The sequence below is a fragment of the Uloborus diversus genome, chromosome 4, assembly GCF_026930045.1.
Source record: "Uloborus diversus isolate 005 chromosome 4, Udiv.v.3.1, whole genome shotgun sequence".
Lineage (NCBI taxonomy): Eukaryota > Metazoa > Arthropoda > Arachnida > Araneae > Uloboridae > Uloborus > Uloborus diversus.
The window spans coordinates 12,391,727-12,414,228 of record NC_072734.1 but is presented as its reverse complement, the minus strand read 5'-3'; the positions used below and the strand labels follow the sequence as shown (position 1 = coordinate 12,414,228).

General features: G+C 33.8%; 1 protein-coding gene across 1 annotated transcript in view; it reads right to left on the bottom strand.

Annotated features, from left to right (window-relative positions):
- LOC129221358 (allatotropins-like) overlaps positions 1 to 22,204 on the bottom strand; it is a 128,397-nt gene extending 106,193 nt beyond the window's left edge. Inside the window, exon 1 of the mRNA XM_054855828.1 lies at positions 22,074 to 22,204. The gene's annotated coding sequence lies outside the window, so the exon portion shown is untranslated. The remainder of the gene's footprint in view (positions 1 to 22,073) is intronic.
- Positions 22,205 to 22,502: the final 298 nt, after the last annotated feature.

The window sequence follows — 22,502 nt, the reverse complement described above, 5'->3', positions numbered from 1 at the left end:
AAAATAGCGTCTTTCAAAAACACTCCCTCCACATTTTTCCAAACATAAGTTTTTATCTTTAGTGCAGTTTATTCTTTTAATGCTTTCGGGTGAATTTTCTTTGATATTGCTGTATTTGTTAATCAGATCACACTTACATTAGTGGACTTAATTCTGGGCATTTTTCATTTTCTTTTAAATATTTCATGATTTAACATTATAAAATTAATTATTTGGTTTTATTTTATTTCCCCTAAACCATTAATTTATAATTTCTATAATATGTATGGTATTTATTTCATGTGAGACTATAAACAAAAACAGTTTTCAGTTGAATTTCGACTTATTTAGATAATTAGCATTGAAAAATAATCTATATATATAACTAGTATGTTGTGGCTATCGCGAAACTTTCTTCTATATTTTTCTTTTTTTTTTCTGATCCCTCCCCATGCTTGACGAGGAAGCAATATTCCCAACAAAAACAAAATTACACATGCAAAAACTTGACGACCATCCCAATGTCTGAATTATTGCAAGAGCAAAGCAAAGAGCGAAAATTGAAAGTTATTTTAAAAGCCTTGCTTGAATTAATTACAAATATTTTATTTGTTAACAAACGCAAGATGGCAACAGTTAAAAATTTTAAATCATTGAGATAATGTTTCCTATCATTTCCATACAATTAAAATCACGAGAAATACGCAATCTATTACGATTTATCTTTCCCATTTAAATGTCCCATTGCTCCACCCCCCTTGGAGGAATTCGCGCCAAAAACCAATGGGCACAAGTTCACATAGGGGCACATATATGTACCAAATTTCGTTCGATTTCATGCGGCAGTTTTTGCTGTAGAGCAGCCACAAAAAACTGGTCACACACAGACGTGACACACACACATACACACAGAGAGACAGACATTTTCCAAAAATGATCGAAATGGACTCAGCACACCTCAAAACGTTCGAATCCGTCAAAATTCGAAATTCGAAAATTTGCACGAATCCAATACTTTCTTCTATATATTAGATATAAAAGAAAGTAAAAATGAATGTTTGTCTGTATGTCATCCATGAACTCAAAAACTACCCGGCAGATTTGGCTGAAACTTTCACCGTTTGTTATTTTTGGTACTGGGAATGTTTATAGACCAGTTCGAAAAAAATCCGATCGATAGTTCCTTTTTTATTCCAATTTAAGTTACAATCCATTGGATAAATACGAATAAAATTATCGGCTGCAGAAATTAATTCACGTGAAAGATCTCATTGATAAGAAGTTAGCTGTTGCCATTTTTCTTGAGTTTGAACAAATAAATTCTTTCTTTATTGTTTTATGGCTTTTCATGCAACGGGGGGGGGGGGGGGGGGGGGGGGGGGGGGGGGGGGTTTAAAACTTTTTCTATTTGATATTTTTAGCGATTGATTGATCTTGCAAACTGCGTGAGCACAAAATTTGAGGATAGTCACGGCTTCACTTGATACCTGGACCGATTATTATGAAAATTGCTATATATAGTAAAACCTGTAAAGTTGACCACCTTTGTAAGTTGACCACCTGTCTATGTTGACCACTTTTGTCAGGAACGGAATTTGTCCTATCTCATATAATGAAGGAAAACCTCTGTAACTTGACCACCTCTCTATCTTGACCACCTGTCTATCTTGACCACTAATGTACGCCGAATTTGGTTTGAAGTATTGTAAAAAACCCTTTGTAAGTTGACCACTTGGTTTATTTTTTAAAACTTTCTTCAGCAAATTATTTTATTATTTATTAATTATTATTATCCATCCACTATAATATTAAAATCTGTTCGCGTCCGTCCGTCTGTCTGTCTGTCTGTCTGAAGATCGATCTCCTCGAGAACCGCTGCGAATCGAGAGTCGAACGAGATACCGGTCAATTCGAAATTTTCCAAAGAAAACAATAGAACCAATCTCGTAATTGTACGACTTTAATTAGCGGAGATATTAATTAAAACGTTAATTAACATAACGTTATTCAGGAATTTTTATTTCTTTCCTGTTGCCATTTTGCGTATGAGCAAATAAAATTCTAATAATTGTTTTAAAAGAGATTTTTTTTGGCTGCTGTCCAAATCTTAAAACAACGTTTCCATCCAGAATTTCATTTCACATTAGTTTAAAATTGGTTGCTCTATTCGGATATAGCCTTTATTTTATCGTCTGTCCTTTTTTTATTTTTTACATTCAATCTTCTTAACTCTTTTCCTCATATAAAAGTTGTTTCTTTAGCTATGTTTATTGATTGTAGTGTAAGTTTATCATTCGCCGGCCTCATATTTTGATACATTTAGGATGTGAGACTAATTATGTTTATTTTGTTGAACTTTTTCCCGTTACATGGGTGAGTTTTCGAATTGCAATAACTTTCTTTTTCTTTCCTGTTTCTATTTTTGAAATACAGTTTGTATCGTTAAAAGAACATGTTAAATTAAGATTATTTGGATTTCTTTAAGTGAAACAGAGTTGAACAAAAAAATTGTTTTTAAGGATTTTAACTAAAGCTATCTTGGAATCTGATGACTTGGTATTTGATTAATGCTTATTGGTATTTATTTAGTCTTGGTGCTTTAGTTTCACATAATCAATCAAAATGTGTGTCTCATTTTATGTAAAAAGATGATCGTAATTGTACATAAATATTTCAGATATAGTCTATCAGATTTAATTCAGTTTAAAGTGACCAGAGATTATAGTTGATAATGCATATATTTTCATCTTTTGTGCTAATTGAAAATACTCATAACTTGTATCATTGATAACTATGATTAACGTTAAAGAGAATTTTGACAAAAATATGCTCTACTGGTGTTTTACAAACCTTGCATTACGCGTATTTATTTACTTCTTAGCGCTTTAGAAACTGATGTCAGAGTAATACAAAAACATCAATTGGACATCTCTTTCATTTTTTAAGTAGCCCGTGCAACGCCGGGCACGCAGGCTAGTTATTATTATTATTATTCGATAGCTTTCCAAGAATGTTTTTAATGCTTTGATAACAGACTAGCATTTTACTAACTAACAGCAGCATAAAGCTTATGCTGCTCTTTATTCTCTAAACTTGTTTTTCATTTGTTGTTCTATTTGAGATAGCTTTTTGTTCTCTGTTCAATGAAAATAAGTGTCAGTAGAAAAGTTAAATCTTTTCTTTCAGTTGCAATATGTTATGGCAACATAGGAATTGGGCAAAAAGAGCTGGCCCGGATCTAGCTATTTTGGGCCTCCCTGCAACAAAATATGTTGGGCCCCTCCCTAGTGGCCAGCAGTGTCTATTTGTAAAGTGCATAAGTCTTAGTGCTAGTTTTTTTCTATTTTATCTTCAATTTCTAGGGTCATTAGCCCCTTTAAGGATGCGGGCCCCTCGCACTGCGGATACACAGATCTGGGCTGCTAATGAGTAAAGTTACATGTTTCTGGTGCAAGGGATTAAGAGATAGGACATTTTAATTTTGCCTTTATGAACTGGGAGAGTCGAGCTTGTTACTCTTTGTGCTATACATAAAAAGGCTTCAAAAAGAAAGTTAGTTGAACTTGAGATTATTAAAAAGTATGAAACATTAAAATTAATTGAAAATGGAGAAATCCAGAGGAAATTAGCTGGCATATATGGAATTTCTAAACCTACAGTGTCTAATATAGTTAAAAACAAGGAAAAAATAACAAAATTATTTTTTGTTTATTATTAAAAGTACTAATAGGTATTTTTAATTATTGTTTCACTTTCAATAATGTTAAACACTGAAAGTGAGTTTAACAGAAAGAGTAAGGGTGAACTCCTCAAAAAATGAATACATGATGCAAGAAATGACAAAAAGAAAAAAAAAGCATTACCGCCCTTTATAAGATGACCACTTGTCTAAGTTGACCACCAAAGTGCTGAACCGCAAGTGGTCAACTTACACAGGTTTCAGTGTATGTATTTTTCCACGGAAAAGGTGCATAATCTGCTCATTGAAGCCACTCGCCACCAGGTGGCACTGCAAAGTAGCAACTTCTGCCCCGTTCAACCGATTGTCATGAAAATCAGTATAATGATGTATTTTTTTGTTGACGTAGCAACGCGCGTCGGGTACAGCTAGTAAGTAATAAAAAGTAATAGTTTTCCTACAAAATATTGTTGGAATAATTGATTTAATATTCATTGTTAAATTTTGATTTAATATTATGAAACTTTATTATAATTTGTTACCGTAACATTTGGTATTCTGTATTTATTAAAAAGAAAAAAAAAAACATAATATTCACATGAAATGAATGCATACGTATTAGAAAAGTTATAAATAAAAGACTTAAGTGAAATAAATAAGTCTATTGTATAACTAGAAAGTCGCCCGTCAAGGTATGACGGGTGAAAATTGCTTCTACCTTTGAACGAAGCCATTGCCTGTTTGGTGATATTTTGATAGTTGAAATTGTAACCCTAACTTCAGTGGATGAACCCTGAACTCCAGTAGGTAATAGCATGGCCCCACTTAATGCTTATAGGCCGTGGCAATCGCTGAAACTCATGGCAACTAAAGAGGGCGCTACAGGACACCCCTGTTTCCATTACTTTGCCATTGATTGGTGGATGCATGGGTTCCCTGTGGTGCCTCTTGCGGTGAAAATGGGTGATGTCCAATCAAAAATAAACAAACTTTGAAACATTGACATTGATTAATGGATGCATGAGCTGCATTGAAACGTTGACGTTGATTGGTGGATGCATGGGGTAAATCGATTTAACACAGAAAAATCAAAAATTGTCAAGGCCCGTAAGCGTAAGCGGAAATTTAGTGGGCCATGGTAATAGCGTGCATTGTTGACCAATTCTTCATTCCCCTGAAATGACAGTCTTACCAGTAAAACAGTTAAGTGTTCGGATCGAGTTCAGCCTTGTCACAATAAGCGTTTCCCTGCATGAACATTACCAAAACATATTATCAACTTATCATGCCGTGGCGCAGGTTTCATTGTTGAAGCACGCGGGTTATTTGATCATTGGCTATTATTTATATGAAGATATTAAAAAATGAAATCTTTAGAAATTTAAAAGTGCCGGTATAAAGTCCACTAGCGTATATTGGTACATACTTATTCCTTAGCATTTTTTCTATAATATAGATACATTTTAACCATTAATTAAGATAAGAGCCTTTAAAGCTGATGTCCTCATAACTAGTCAAGGAAAAGGAAGTACTAGTTTAGTTATGGGCACATTTGACCATAATTGATTTCTTATTTCTTCTAACTCGAAAGTATTATTCGAAATCTATATATATAATTCTCTTACGTGCCGGCAAATGAAGGGGTGAATTTCTAAACCTCTGTTGGCAACACTTCGCCGATAAATCATGTAAACAAACTTCTACGTTGTTTTGAAATCTTGAATCACAGAATACTCAACGAACTTTTTTTTTTTTTGAGATGAGTTTGAGTCGGGCTGTGGCCCATTTCAACCTTAATCAGCAAAGAAAAGCTCAAAGAAGGCAGGAAACCGTTCTTGAATCCAATTTAAGACGAGCCATTTCCAGAGTTGTATTCTCTGATTCGCTGCCGATAATTTTTAGCGGCTGGGGAATTTTCAGTCAGCAGTTCCTTCAACAGATCAGGTGCGTCACACAATGCCGGTAACCGCACCTTTCCGTCATGGCAACATTTAGTATATTTATTTGCAGTATTACGCTCTTTCTGCCAATAAAGAGCACCACAAAATTCGCATTCTTCACACATTGCTCCACAATCATGTTCATCGGCAATGTTGTTTTGAACGCGTAGGCGCTTTGAGCGTCGTCTATTCTCTGCTTCAGTACGACAGTTCAGTTCAAAATGAATAACCGAGAAAGAATTTACTTTATTCCTTTTATTCTCAGCTGAAAGGTTTCGCCAAATTTGTTTAGGGTTATAGTAGTTTTAGTATTGTGCAAGCAAAGTAGCCTTGGCGAGTTTTCGCGTTTTTAGTTAAACCATTTTTTGTTCGTGACGTGGCAAGGATTCAGAATAACAACAAGAAGGACAAACGTTTGAGAAAATATGTTTGGTGCTCTCTGAGCCTGTTTTTAGTCATGGCCAGCTCTATGTGGCATTATCAAGAACAAGATCTTTTGAAGCAGTGTCAGTTGTGGCTCCCAAACGGGACATTTTTAATTGTGTATATGAGGAAGTTTTCTCAGATTAGAATATATAAGAGTGTAAATATGTAAATATATAAGAGTGTAAATAATGTAAATACATCCCTCGGGGGAGCCTGTAACCCCTAGAGGGCGCGTCCCCAGGTGGCGGATAGGGGAATGCCTTCATTGGTTTTCCAATGGGTGGTAGAAGGGAAATAAAATACCTTCCGCGGACCAACAGGTAGAAGTGCAATCTCTCCAAAGCAATGACAGACACTTTTGTATCTATAATGGTAAAGTTGTGCACATTGCCAAGGCAGTCATCTTACATACAGCAAAGTTAAACTGTCGAAAATCTGGCTAAAGCAGACAAATTAACATTATGAACGTAATTTTCATATTGGTTAAATGGATGGTGACCTAAATGCAATTACCAACTTTAATTTTTACGGAAAATTTTAGCTAGGCTAATGTATTGGCATACAGCGAGCGAGCGAAGCGAGCATGGATCGCGAAGCGATCCACAGGGAACTGCGTAAGCAGTTCCGGGGGTTGGCGAGCGATAGCGAGCAGGGGGCGATAGCCCCCTAGTTAATGATAAAACCTAAACTAAATTTGACGAACGATAAATAAAAAATGCAGCAGTAGAATAGTTCGTTTATGTATTCATGTATTTATTTATTTATTTATTTTTGTTGTTGATTTTAAGACGAACCTTTCAAAAGCGGTTTGACAGTTATCCAATTTTAATTTTGATGTTGCTCGAATTGATTTGTTGAAATTTGATTACCTAGTAATAAAAAATTATGGTTTCAATATTGGTGATTACTTTTATTATGTTCAATTTAACTAATATAATTAAATTCAGCTATCGTGGCTTAGTCTGCCCATAACTAAGCAAGTGTCGCCATAACTGGTCGAACCAATGTATTACAATTTATTTCAAAAAATATACATAAATCATACTTGAAAATTAATGGAACTTTCGCAGCCATAAAAGTACAATTTCGAAGTTGAGTGGAGAGTTAGTTTTTTCCATGAACTATAACTGCAACCTCACAGATCAACAACAATCCAAATTTTACAAAACCCTACACTATGCCCGTCACTAGTCATTCACCCTATATTATTAGTATTTTTTATCTACAAAGTAGATTTGCAATGTCATTCATGGTTTTCATTGCGTTAATCAATTAGTTAAATATCAACTTAAACGTTAGAAGTAGCTTTTATTCTTACTTACTTATTTATTTTATTTAATTAATTAATTAGTCAATTTTATTTATATTTTTTTATTTATTTATTTTTCAAAATTCTTTAAGCAGAATCGTGAAATCAGAATCGTAATACGTCATCAAACTTCTATAATTTAAAAGATTTTCCCTTCGATTTAGGCGAAAAGTAAACAGTTCACATTTGGCTTGTTTTTAAAAATTTAGCTTAAAAAAGATTCGTTAGGTTAAAAAGCAAACTTTCGCTTGTATCGATAAAAGGGGGAACCGTATAGCTTAGACTCTCAACAAAACTGTCCAGGGATGGCATCCCTGCTTGGCAATTTTGCCTTCATAGCAATTTTTAAGAAATAATTTTACGTATTAAGAGGGGAAATCAGTTTAGATTGATCTAAAAATCCATTTTTTAATGTAATGAAATGTTAGTAAAATTATTCAAAAATATGTTGCCAAAATTTCAGTGAAAAATTCCTATTAGTTCTGATGCCATGAGCACTTAAATGACCGTGGAAATTCGAAAACATTCACAGCAGTTTTTTTTTTTTTTTCCAAACGCGTTTTCCTCAAAACAACTTTTTTTCAACTGGTGGGCATTCTATTTCAAAGAGTTATTAACCAATCTTCTTAAAATTCGTATGAATAGTCTTTATTCATTCATACATGAACCTCTACATGAACCTAACTATGAGATGATATTACTAAGAAAAATATTTTTTAATGCAAAAAAAGTGAAAACAAAAAACGGTAGAAAAACATAATATTGTAATCAAACACCTTAAAACATTCAATTTTTAAATTTTTTGATCACAGTTAGGTCTATATTCGTAGGAGATGCGTTGTTTACGAGAAAGAAAAATTGTAATGATTACAGATAAAAATTGTGGCATCAGTAATGCTCACCGGCAAGAAGCTCTGATGACAACCGCCCATGGACAGCAGCTTCTCATCTCTACTATTTCTGATGAAAATGACTTGAAAAAATGACAAGGTGTACTTGAAAAGATAAATAAAGTATTCTTCAAGCTTAAGGAAATTTTGATTTATTTCTTTTGTGTTAAAAAAAATTCTCGAAAAACACTAAAATTTCGGCCTCTTAAACTGCATTCCCCCTTAAAGGTGTTAAAATTGATGCAGCGGGAATGCTCTTTGCGAAAATGTCAATTTTTGCATATTGTATCTTTGCATGGTATTTTTGCAGGGCAATGAATTTCGAACGGGCATGTTTCGCGCGGAGGGAAGTTTTCGATTTTTCAATTTTATTTTTATATGATAGAGAAACATGTATGAACATCATAGGTGAAAAAATTTTTTGCGATACGATAAGTAGTTTTGTTTTAATTAATTTTTTAAGTTCAAGTGATTGTGACGTCAAATGGCACGGGAAGTGACGTCAAGCGCTCTTTCGCCGCGGGAGAAGCCGAAGGATGTGCAGTTGGCTTCGAAGACGAAACGTAAGGCTTACCTCTTCGCATTTAACTCCTCGCGTTTCTGAAACATTAAACTTATCATCCCCTCTCGGAAATATTCGAACACCATCTTTGATGTTACTTGAGGAAAATTATTAGATTGTGCTTTAACGAATCCGGTCTCCATAGTGTGTTCAAAAGGATTATTGAGTTTCTAAAACATAAAAATATCAGCGCGCTCAAAATGTCCGTAGCGAAAACAAGGGATCTTCGGCGGAAGGCTGCTCATTAGTGCCCTGTGACGTAAGCTCGTGACGTTTCAGAAGAGCGCACTTTTGCGCGTGGATTTTTAAAAATTCATTAAAAATCAATCACGGTGTTTTAAAATTCGGCGATGGTGAATTTTTTAGTTTTGAGGGTCAATTAACAATATCCAACAGTCAAAATATGAACATTTAATAGGTTGCAACTTCCCTAAACTGAATATTAATACATAAGAGTTGTTGGTGATTAAACTGATAAATTATGATTGTATTCACAAATTTCGTAAAAAAACGAGGGAGCTGAAACCCTGCAGAACAATATTCGCTTACTTTTAAGAAAAAAATTTTTCTTCCACAAATCACAGTATCATTTGAAACATCATCGTTTTAAACAAATAACTTTTATCAAGCGATTTATGTACTTTAAACATTTATATCATCATAACAAAAGGGAAATCTTCTGGTGAAAGTACGTGATAATAATATTTTTGCTTTCATCCAAGTAACTGAGATACAATTGTTTTCACTACACTTCTATCTTTTCTCCAAAAATATTGGAAGTGAGATATTTTTTTCTTGACATCTAATTTCAAGGAAAGATTTTTAGAGCATTTTTATCCCTCTAAATCCAAAGGATTTCTACACTTTGGAGCCTCATTATTTTGTTTCTCTACTTGTCTGGGTGAAAAGAAGTTATGAAAAGTTTTATAAATACAACTCACGGGACGCACTTGTAATATTTTTGAAACGGGAAAAAATAAGAGGAATTGGTGCCAGCTGAAAAACATATTGCTAAATAAATATATTAGAAAAACCAAGTTAGAGAATGTAATGATTCAGTCCTACAAAAATATGGAATGCATTGCTATAAAATTTGTAAATATTTTTATGTCGTATGTGTTTAACTCATTATAGGGGAAGGTTGCCGTCAATGAACCGGTTCCACTACTTGTGTTCTTCTAGTGCTGTTTTGAATGCTATGTAATAATGGTGAACAAAGTTTTTAAAAAGACTTGTTCCTTTTCCCAATTACCCAAGAAATCGTATTCTACGAATTAAGTTTAGAATATAGTAGTGATATTTTGCCCTTGACGAATGAAAAAAGTCTGAAAGGGTATATGTACTAATACGAAATGAATTTAATACAAAATCAAACAAAAGTAACTAAAAAAATTTAAGATCTATCAAAATAGTTGCTTTGGTGCAAAGGTTGTCCAAGACGGGAGGTAGAAAACATAATTACTTAAGTCTAGTTTCATAGGGATTTCGATGACGACAAAATATGACTTTTGCAATAGACTTTCTATCTGTATCACAAAAAGAAGGGTTCCATACTAGATTAAATGACATCATAAAGTAATCGACAAATCATAAATGGTCGGGTAGAAGTGATGTAAAATGCCGGGAATAAGTGGTAGTCAGTGAAAAAGCATGTGGTCGAGTTTATTAACTTTTGCAGATCCAATGACTTGCGCAGAAAGACGTTAGAATAAGTAATGAACTAATTATTTCTTGCATTTACGAGTATAAAGACCGTCACAGCTAAAAAATCTAAGTACTGTAGTCGAGATTTGTATAACAAATTCAAAGGGAAATTATGATTATAAATACATCTGGTGATATTATTAATCATCGAATAGGTCAATGTAAAACTCTTAAGCAAAAAACAGCAGTAAGAGCAGGAGACATTATCAATAATAACAAACTATTTTTTTGCTGCAAAAGTCAACAATTTAGTTTGTAATTTCATTGCAAATATTTTCTTAATTTTCTGAGTTTTTTCTATTTGCCTTCTATAGAATTATTACTATTTCTTCTTATTTTTCAAAAGTTAAAATTTTTTGGTTTGAACTACTTATGTCGAGTATTTCTATTACTTATTTGTAGTAAACATGATTTTAATCAGTATATTTTTAAAAAGAGGTGTTAGTTAAATTTTTTCTTGCTGTTTTCTGGGCATTCAACGGAATTTCTACTGTTGGAAAGAAAAGGGGTAATAAATAGCAGTGTAACATTTTCAGTAAGAAAATGCTTGAAATATCTATTAAAACTGACAGTTCAACTACATTTTAAAAAATTTCTTGGCTAAATGTAATCGACAAAATGCCTTATTTTCTGAAATTCAGTTTTCGTTCGACATGAATGGATAAATGTCTTCGATAAGAAAAGTAGAACAACCTTTTATTTCATAAATATTTTTTCCCAACTTAATATCTACTTCTATAAGAACCAACCCTCTTATCATAAGCAGCCGAGAAATGTTTTCTGGAAGGGATATTTGAAAACTTATAGTTTCAAATTTCTGTCACAAAACAAAGATATTTTTTAGATCCCTTCTTCTACAACAGCCTATACCATCAATGCTTGACAAAGCTACGGAAGGAAATCTTTATTGATGTTTGTGTAAAATCATGTTGAAAAATTTTCACACTTACTAAGTACCTCCTCATCTCGTAGAATGGCCGAAGCGGCATGCATTTCAAATGGAATCCGATGATAAAGTTTCGAACGCAAGATCGAATGCAATCATCTCAAGTAACTAGTAATAGCAGGACAGGGAGAGGGTTTATTGAGAAGTTCTTTGAATTGAATATTGGAAGAACTATACTGCCGTTGGTAGGTAAAGGGAAGCATCTGCAATTTTTTTTTTCCCATTTTTGTCATCTATTGTACTTTAGCTTTAGGAATCCAAAACACGTTTCTTCAAATATCTAAAAAACTCATTTCTGCTCTTTACCTCCCCAAGGCAGTACCGCAAAAATGATGCAGAATGTTTTTAAAAATCTTGCACTAATAAAGAAAATTTGTCGAGAAAACAAATTCCAGTATCCAAAATACATAATTCTCTGCTTCTGTTTTTGTCCTTTTCTTATCGAGTTCTTTCTCCGATTGGTGCAATATTAGATGAAAGCATGTAGAAGGCACTAGCATCGAAAACTAAAAATGGCATCTATAGAAGAGAAAACTCCCAAAGGAGTAGCAAAGGAACTTTTGAGAGTCAATCCCGAAAAACTCTTGGTTTTAACTCAAATTGCCAATTCTAATATGGCAGTTTATACACACATAAGGACTGAGTTAACCAAATCTTTACCACCTCCTAGAAGGTAAGCTCTGGTTGCGCTAGTGTCTCGCGTGAAATTGAAAATCGAATAAATATTCTAAGAACTAAGAAAGGGGCACACGTAGAAGTTTATTATTGTTCTAATATCACCTTTTGAGATAAGAATTAAAATTAAAAAAAATAATAATTAGGGTTAAATCTGATGCAGTTTTTTTAAGCAAATGTTCTCTTTCAGTAAAAGACTTAGTAAACACAGTTCTGCCTATGGCACTTTGGTTTTAGTCTACTAGAGCAATCTCTACACTTCACTACTCTCTACGCATGACTTTAACTTCTGCATAGACCAAAAAAAGACAGTTCCGTTTTTTCTTTTCTTTTTACTTCCTTTTACAAAAAAGGAAGTATTGTATTCGCTGAAAAAATTTCACTCAAAAATCGGCCTTAATTTCCATTTGTCTCACCCACGAATGAATGTTGAGTTTTTTTTTTTCGACTCGATCATACGTGCATATATGCCTAGGAACGTACAGGCACCAGAACTATCCATTTTTACGACCCCCGAGTTAATTAGAACGAATTGTCTCGTGACGTCTGTATGTACGTATGTATGTGTGTATGTATCTCGCATAACTCAAAAACGGTATGTCCTAGAAAGTTGAAATTTAGTACGTGGACTCCAAGTGAGGTCTAGTTGGGACATTTCCTTTTGGTTGCATTCGGATGTTCCTAAGGAGTCTTTTGCCCCTTTTTGGGGGGAAATCATTGTTAATTTCGATGTAAACTCAAGTTGAGTTATAATTTGTCAGACACTTGGCGATATATCGCCAGTCTTTTGGTTGCAAGTTTTGTCGATAACTTGGCGACAAATTTGAAGATTTTTTTAAAAATATTTTTTTTTTAATTTGGTTTCAGTTTGACCACTGTTGGTGATATTTAGAGAGTAAACAATTAAATCACATTAAAATTGCCATTAATGGGGAAATGACATTAAATTGGAGTAAAAGGAAGTCATGTGATGCACAAATCAGCACTAAGATCCGAGCAACTCCTAATCCAGCACGCTCATTCCAAATCTCCTAATCCAGAGCTGATTTGAAAGGAGAGCTAAGGGTAATTAGTGACTACAGCAGGTTTAAAGTACTTCGGTCAGTATTTAACGAACACGGAGGACATTTGACCGGTTCGCTTCAAACCAGCGACTCTCCAGTTGCAAGTCCAACGCTTTAGCGGTCAGGCCGCCGCGGCTTACAGTAATTACTAGTGGTATACGGGCTCTTCGAAAAAGATCTTACCAACAACACAAAAAAATATAGTTATACATTTCGAAAAAGGTCATGATTTCAAAAAATTATCCGAACAGTACTATTTAAATCCAGTACAATTGATTTGCTGTTGTCATTTCATCAATGTATTGGTACACCACATTTGTAATTAAAAAAATAATAAATTTTCCTAAATACTTTTTAATGTTCTCAAATGTGAAAGGAATCCCAAAGAAATTATTTTTTAAATAAATAAATAAATTTAAGGCTTTCGAAATGATCGTTATTTTAACATTTTACTTATTTGATGTGAAATGGAGTTGTTTCCTTCAGTCAAAAGTAGTACTTTTAGTCACTGAAATTGATAGAATAAGCAAAAAAAAAATAACATGGACCCAGGAAATTCTTTCATTTTCCCAACAGTTATTTTTTAATTATTTTTTTTTTAACTGTCCGATTTTGCAAACAAGGTGTGGTCTTGATGACGTCACAAATGATGCTCTTTGGCGCATTTTGTACCGCGTTTCCACGTTATGACAATCAAGAAGCGAATTAAAATTGAGCTCTACGCTTGCTATCAACCATATTGTTGCCAATACACGTGAATAAAGATGCGAATTAAATATTTTGCTCTGTCAGTGGCAACACAGAATGGCATTTCATCATTTGTGATGTCATTGGCAAGAAATGTAAATAATGAAAGCAGACCGATTTAAGTAATTTTTCAAAAATATTAAACTGAAACAAATTATTTAAAAAAAAGGTTAGCTCCTACGTTTTTAAGCATGTTCTTTCGGAAAAGAAACTTTTAAATTTTGGAAACGACCCCATTATATCATAAAAACGCATGAGTAGTAAATAAACAATCAATGTTAACAGTGCACTAAAGACAATCAACAACTGCCTTTAGTGCATAATAGCTTCCATATTTTAGAAAACGTATAAAATTGCATTTTCTGCAGAAGTCTGATAGAAAATCAAATCAAGATATTGTATTTTTCAAAACTCAAATCTTTTCTGCCTTATTAGCTTTCCAGATATGCAGTAAAAAAGCAAATTTTCGATCAAAATAGTACTGTGTAAGGTCACAGAGAAGTTTATTTATAGCTTATTGTTAAATTCTCGATGGAGACAACGTTTACAAAGTCCTTGAATGGCTACTTTTCTGTCGCCTACTCGTCGGATATAGAAAGAAACTGATTTAGAAGTTTATCTCGATCCATATCGGTCCGGATGCGTTTGAGTTTGGTCAGTTACGAAGAGATAAATTCCTCAATGTATTCATCTTTCTTTTGAGCTAAAAAAGGAATCTATTGGGCAAAATTTCTTAGTCTTGATTTAATGAATTTGAAAAAATAGTTTTGAAATGTAATAATTCGGCTTTTTGTTTTTCCATTTTAAGTTAAAACTATTGTATTCTTAAATATTCTTAATTATTGTATGTATAAAAATGCAGTGTCGGTATGTTTGCTACCACAAAACCAGAAAAGTTGTTGATGGATTCATTTGAAATTTTTACATGATGTTCCTTTTGTATAGAAAGGTGAAGATAAAACGTTTTCACCCTCCAAATTTAAGATATTGTGCAAGGATTAATTTATATCTGTATGTGTAAAATTGAAATTAATGCCAGGGACTGGGTACTAGATGTTGTGTGCTGGATAAAAGGTGTTGTGTGCTGGATGCTAGGTGTTGCGTGCTGGATGCTGAATGTTGCGTGCTGGATACTGAATGTTGCGTGCTAGATGCTGAATGTTGCGGGCTGGATGGTGAATGTTGCGTTCGGGATGATGAATGTTGCGTGTTGGATACTGGATGTCGAATGGTGGATGTTGAATGCTGGATGGTGGATGTTGTGTACTGGAGGCTGGAAGTTGTGTCTAGATGTTAGATATTGTGTACTAGATGCTGAATATTGTGTACTACATGCTGAATATTGTGTACTGGATAATGGATGCGGTTTTTGTGCTTAGAGAATTGTGTAAAGTCGAGAGGGTCGGGTACAAATAAAATCGATTCCTTGGGACATGGACCAGAATAAGAAGCCAGAGAAAGAGGAGGAGTCACCGAAAAATGGGGCACCCTCGCGCGGAAGCAGGTGGACCTTAAAAAAGAGAGGATGTCAAGGATCTCAAGTGCTGCAAAGTAAAAACAATAAAAAATCGGGATTTCACAAAAAAAAAAAAAACTATTTATTTAAGACTTGATAAAATGAAATGGAAAAACACTAATAAGTAATTTCATTAAAATGTATTTCATGTAACCTTAAGTTAAATATAAGCTGAAGAATGATCATTTACACCTTCCGTATCTCAAGTCAGGACATAAGCTCTGCTCGACGCATAAAGTAACGTAAAGTAAAAACTATCTCCAATCACAAGTCAAAAAATGACGCGACTCGCTTTTAACGATCGCAAATACAATAGATTTGATCAGGCCCCGGCAAAGGGACAACAACAAACAATATTGATTGATTAACTAAAAACAAAAGGTGAAACTTGTAGTGCCAAGTTCGAATCACAGCGGAGCTTTCAGTTAGTAGTCTTACAACAATGAGTAGCGGTATCTGTCAGCGCTATCACTATCACAACAAACGAGCTGATGTGTGCATCATATGACTTCCTTTTACTCCAATTTTAATGTCATTTTCCCGTTATTGGCAGTTTTAATGTGATTCAATAGTTTACTCTCTAAATATCACCAACAGTGGCCAAATTAAAACCAGATGAAAAAAAAAAAATCGCCAAATTTATCGCCAAGTTGGCGACAAAACTTAGCGACCAAAAGACTGGCGATATATCGCCAAGTGTCCGCCAAATTACAACACCACTTGAGTATTCATCGAAATTAACAATGATTTCCCCCCAAAAAGGGGCAAAAGATCCCCTTAGGAACATCAGAATGCAACCAAAAGGGAAGGTGCACAACTAGGCCTCACTAGGAGCCCACGTACCAAATTTCAATTTTCCAGGACATACAGTTCTTGAGTTATGCGACAAACATACGTACATACGGATGTCACGAGATAAGTCGTTGTAATTAACTCGGGGAATGTCAAAATGGATATTTCGAGTGTTTATACGTTCTTAGGCACTTATCCGCGTGTGATCGGGTTGTAAAAAAAAACTCAACATTAATTCGGGGGTGAGCAAAATGGAAATTAAGGCCGATTTTTGTGAGAAATTTTTTTCGCAAAAACAATACTTCCTCTTTTGTAAAAGGAAGTAAAAAAGTGTTTCTCCTGCTTGCACTAGTTGTTGTTTGCACTTGGAGCGTGAGCGAACTGGAGACGGAACCCCCTAGATATTTTAATAAATTTGCGAGTGCAAATTTAAAGAAGACACTAAAATTTCAAATATTTGAAACGACGTATTAGTTAGCAGTAAGTTACCGTCATTATGCCAGGCCTAAGGCAAAACTACATGAAATATACGAGACAACCCCAATCAGCTTAATTGAGATGACAACTGCCTCCCAGCTTGGTTATTCACTAATCCAGACTGATGAGTTATATAATAAGAACAAAACTACAGTCTCTGGATGTGACAAACGGATTTCCTGGTTCATTGCATGTAGGCCTATTAGTTCTTCACAACATCACAATATTTCTATAATTTTTAATACCGGGTCTTCCTGAAATAACGATTCATTTCCACGAAAACACCTATCACAATAGGGCCGTTTCCCTGGACACTTTCGACCCCGGAAAAAACCTGCTTTTCACCGCATTCCGGTTATCTGCGGGGTATATGTGGAATTTTTCTCCTCCTGCTTCCTTCTGGAGCGAAAGCGGAATTTTTACCCAGAATGCATTGTGGAATTTTTCTCCTCCTGCTTCCTTCTGGAGTGAAAGTGGAATTTTTACCCAGAATGCATTACGCGAAACAAGTTCGTCTACTTCTGGGTATAGCCGCTAAGGATACAATGTAAAAACCGCTTTCTCTGGTACAACGGAAAACCTCTTTTTACGTGGAAATGTGGAATTTTTCAATCGTTTTTTTGCGGAGCCGGAGCAGGGACGTTCCGGGTCAAAAAGTGTGTTGTGAACGCGGCTATTGATATCTTTCTTCCGCAATTTTCCATGTTGTATATAAAAAAAGATTGAAATATATTTCAATTTTATGCTGCATTGGTTCCCTTAAAACGGGGCAACTTGATCAAGTAGCTCTCGACCACATTTCATCACTAAATTATGTTAAGGTTCTTTTAAAATAAAGGAGTTAGTTACTATTTATACCCGTTTATTTGCAAATCTGGGGATAAAAAGAGTCCGAAAGTAAAAGAGAACCCAGTAGGGAATATGCGGGATTATTCGTAGAAAAAATTACAATTGTGTCTAGGTTCAATTAACTCTGGAGAAATGTCTCAGAGAGTGGCATCAGCCCATTTTGACTTAAGTCTATCAACTCTAAAAGGGAAATATAAAGATCGTTATTAAATAATATCAGAGAAAATAAATCCAACCAAGCTATTAAAGAGAGGTGTTTTCATTCTTTCTAATGCTTCAATAATGAGCATTTCAAATGATGTTAGATGTAGTTGGATTATATTCATATTTGAAAAATTATGTTTGCTTAAAAATATTTTTTTTTTTATGTATACGTTGATTTTATATTTATTTATGTACCGTATTACCCCGCATTATCCGGCATGCCGCAAAATTTGGGGGTCACCAGATTTTCATTAACACTTGCCTGGTCCTTTCCGGCATGCCGCAAAAATCGAGGTTAGGATAAAAAAAATACTATTTTTCTTATATAGTTATATCTACTATTCTATTTTTTTTATTATGCGTATTTTACGCATTGAAAATCAATACGTCAGTAAAATATTGTCAAGATTATTTTTTTGCTTTGTATTCTAACAAAAAATGTGGCATTGTAAAAAATGAAAAAAAAAAAAAATCAAACAGCAGGAACTTTAAGAATTTCATACTTGGATGTCTTTTTTTTTAAATACCAAGTGTCAAGCATTCTAGGAATTAAAAATTAAAATTTTCCCCATCCTTCCTTTTAATGATATCTTCAGTATCATCCTTCGAAAGTCAAGGTCTTCATTATTCGCGTATATTTTCCTCCTCTACATAAAACGAAGTTCAGTCCCCTAAAATGTCTTCGAGTATTTTTAGTCCTTAAAAAAACTTTAGCAATGTCTCTGTAACTAAATATCATCACATTACATCCTTGGAAAGTCAAGGTCTTCATTATTCGCGTATATTTTCCTCCTATATAAAATGAAGTTTATTCCCCTAAAATGTCCTCGAGTATTTTCAGTCCTTAAAAAAACTTTAGCAATGTCTCTGTATCTAAATATTACCTCATTTAAAAATGAACTAAAACAACTTGTAACGAAACCGGAAAAGCTTCGTACGTCTAATTGTATCATTATGAAAAATCATGGTTTTTACTATGTGTTTATTCAGTTTTTTTAACTGAATGTACTCAGTTAATTTAGATTCTGCCTCAATATAAATAAATATTTATTCATATCCGTGAAATTAATAACTTCAATGTTGACACAGAAACGTAACGATATTTTCAAATTGGTTCGAAAATTCGTATGATTTTGCGTTAAAATGCTGTTTACGATAAAATGACTTCATGCAATGTTTAACAGAATGTAAATGTTATAGGTATATAGATTAAGATTCGAATTTTCAATCCTAAATAGTTTTACATAAACTTTCATAAATCAAGTTATAAATTTGCTGCAAAAAAACTATTTATAAAAAAAAAACTTTTATTAATCATTTAGTAGTTATGTTTTTTAATGGATTTATATAAACCGTTTCCCAAAATTCAAACTGGCGGACACAAAAGCTTGTAGCAATTTCTAAATCGCATGATGTGTTTAGTTGTGACTGATACTGCCATATTTATGTCTGAAAAGCTTTTAAAAGTCGAAAACTGCTAAACTGCTGATTAAGAAGTTAGTTTCGATTAGTTATAAAAATTTAAATATAGTAAAGGGTGTTTTTTTAGAGGTATAGAACTTTAAGTTGGCAACACTATTTAGTATGTGTGCCGTTTTGATAGCTGTCACTTGTTTTACGTTCAGTTCGGTTTGCCATTTCATCATGAATAGACAACAAGGCGGTGCAACATGCCACACAATGCGTGTCACAATTGATTTATTGAAAGAAACGTTTGGTGAACGAATAATTTCGCGTAATGAACCAGTGAATTGGCCTGCGAGATCATGCGATTTAACGCCGCGGGACTACTTTTTGTGGGGCTATGTGGAGTCTCTGGTCTGCACAGATAAGCCACAGACGATTGACGCCTTGGAAGAGAACATTCGCCGCCTTATTACTGACATACGGCCTCTATTGCTGCAAAAAGTGAGAAAATTGGACTTTCTCCGAGGGTGGCCACATGCCAGAAATCATATTTAAATAAAAATGGCAAAGAATCCTCTTTCGAATTAAGCAACATTAATGGCAATTAACAACATTTAACTGTTTTATTTAAACCTAAAGTTCTCTACCTCTAAAAAAAACACCCTTTATAAATTTATCTAGCTTTAAAGTGGAAATCACATTTTTTAGATTCAATATATTTCCTAAAAATGGTTCCCATAATTTAAAAATACGTTACAGACAATAAAATAGAGTACTGTCATTTTTTAAAGACTTCTTTTCCTAACGTACTGATATAAACGTAAGCATTGTATTTCATTAGGAATAACTAAAACTGATCAATAACAGCAAAAATATAAACTCGTTGCCTTGTAGATGTCAAACTGTAACCATTGCAATTATTTGCGCAATGAACTCATTTAAAACTAAATTGGAAATGGTAAACAAAAAAAGTTTTCATTGGTTAAAAATATAAACAGAACAAAAACGAAAAAAACATATGAACCAATCACACTTTTGAAAATAAATCGCTTGCGTAATAGGATCTCCGAAACTTGTCCTCTTCAGAAATTTGTTGTAATAATTTAATAAATTTTCCAAGTGAAGAAAAAATAGGTTTTATCCAAAATTCGAATTTTTACAATCTTGAGTTCAAAGTTAAGTTTTTCTCACATTTCTCTGCATGAGAGAGAAAAAATATGTAATGTTAAAAAAATATTTGCATGTTTAAACTTGCATGTTAATTGTATATTTCTCCGCTTTAGCATAGTTAGTGTAAAAGATTTAACATTGAACTGCAAGTTGTGAAATTTTGAATTTTGAACGTAACCCCTTTCTTATATTATGTATGAAATAATCTCCAGTTAAAATGTTATTCGCAACTCCAATAAACTATACAGGGCTCTGCAGCCATTGTCTAATGGCGGATGAAATAGGTAAAACATACAGATGCCGTAACTTACAACTTGCGTTGAAGCTTTATGAATGACAGTAATACTTCATCGTGTTTGTGGGAAACTTTCTTTCCTATTTCTCTGAAATTACATTACATCACAAACTCTCTGAAGACTAATTTTCTCCAAAGAAAACACGTGGAGCGGAATGTTTTACTTTTTTCTTTAGTATTCTTAATCACCGCAATGTAGCGTATTCGAGCTCTGGAGTTGCGAATTGAAACGGTAAAATGCATTACTTTGTAATTCTGAAAATCTACTTTTTTTAAACACGCTTTTATTAGCTTCACCTGTATGTATGTATGTATGTATCTTGTAACGGAATCTTGCAGCTCAAATTTCGGCCACTTCCTGCGATCGGATTCTTTTGAAACTTGACACGCGATCTCAGATCCGATGACAATGCAATATTCTATAATCAAATTAATTGATTAACTCTTTTAATTGTTAGTTTCCTCCAATTTTAATCAATATTTTGGCATAAATCCAACAATGTAAAAAAAGAAAAATTTTAAAAAATACATTAAAAATGCTCGCAAAAATTATTTAAAAATACCTACAAAAACCTTTAATTTTTCTGCATCTGATAAAATTTGTTCCAATGTTCCAAGGTAACTAGAACATGAAATATAATTGTTTTTAACTAATTTCATGCCAAAATTTAGGTGAGCTTTCAGTTGGAAATTCATTGCTGATCAGAACATTGTAGAACAAAACTTTTATTCAAATGCGTCTCAAATTTTCAAAGTAATATAAATATGATTTCCGCAAACATATATCGATGACTCACAGTAGCTTCCCATCGGGGTGCCCTTGTCTTAACTTTAAGATATTACCTCGCACTGGGTTTATAAATAATTTCGTCACCTGATAATTCTCCAACATAAGACTAAGAAACAGAAAAATAATGTACTAGTTCAAAAACAAAAAAAAACACGCTTTCGTTGCAAAATGAACTAAAAAGTGAAAAATAATCTTTGGATGAAAGTAGTTGACCAATCACTTAATTTTAATGTAATACAAAAAAGCGTGAGGGGCTTCTTATCAGTTGTCTTGAATTTCTTCCATTTGTTGTCCAAGCAAAAATGTAAATAGACAGCACCCCATGCTTTTTTGTATTACAATAAAATTAAGTGATTGGTCAACTACTATCATCCAAAGATTATTTTTCACTTTTTAGTTCATTTTGCTACAAAAGCGTGTTTTTTTTTTACTTTTTTGAACTATTATATTATTTTGTCTATTGTCGCCTGCAAGTAAGAATAGCTTTGTGGCTTTAAATTAACAGCCAGTAAAAATCATTCTTCAGCAAACACTAATTTATTTCGATTTTTGCTGCGGTTCGCGTCTCATTTTTAAAACGCTGAACAAAACATTTTTAAGCGAAATTTTAAGTCACATCGTTTCGAAACATTTTGAATGAAAATTTACTTACTGAATTCGAAGAAAGCTCTTCGGTAGAATCGGCTGCAAACGTCTCCTCGGGGATCGCAGATACCGTCTGTGATGTCTTCCGGCAAAAGGAAAACTTTTTAGAGAACGCTTCAAGACTGCTTCGGATCTTATATATACGTCAGGTAAGAATCACTGCGTCGGTCCGGCACGGAAAGGGTGGCCGGATTGCCGGACCAATCAGCGAGCGGAGAAACACGGAGCTTGCGTCGCCCAAAAGTTCCGAACAATGGATTTAGCGGAGGCGGATTTTTGCGGAGGGATCTGCAGTGGTAAACTTTGGCAACCGAAAGGGGGGGGGGGAGATGTTGCAGATTTATTCCTTTTTTATCCATTGATATCTCCATGAATGGAAGAGAAAGTTATTAAAAAAAAGAACAAATTGTTTTGAAGAAGCTGAGTCAATTTCGTC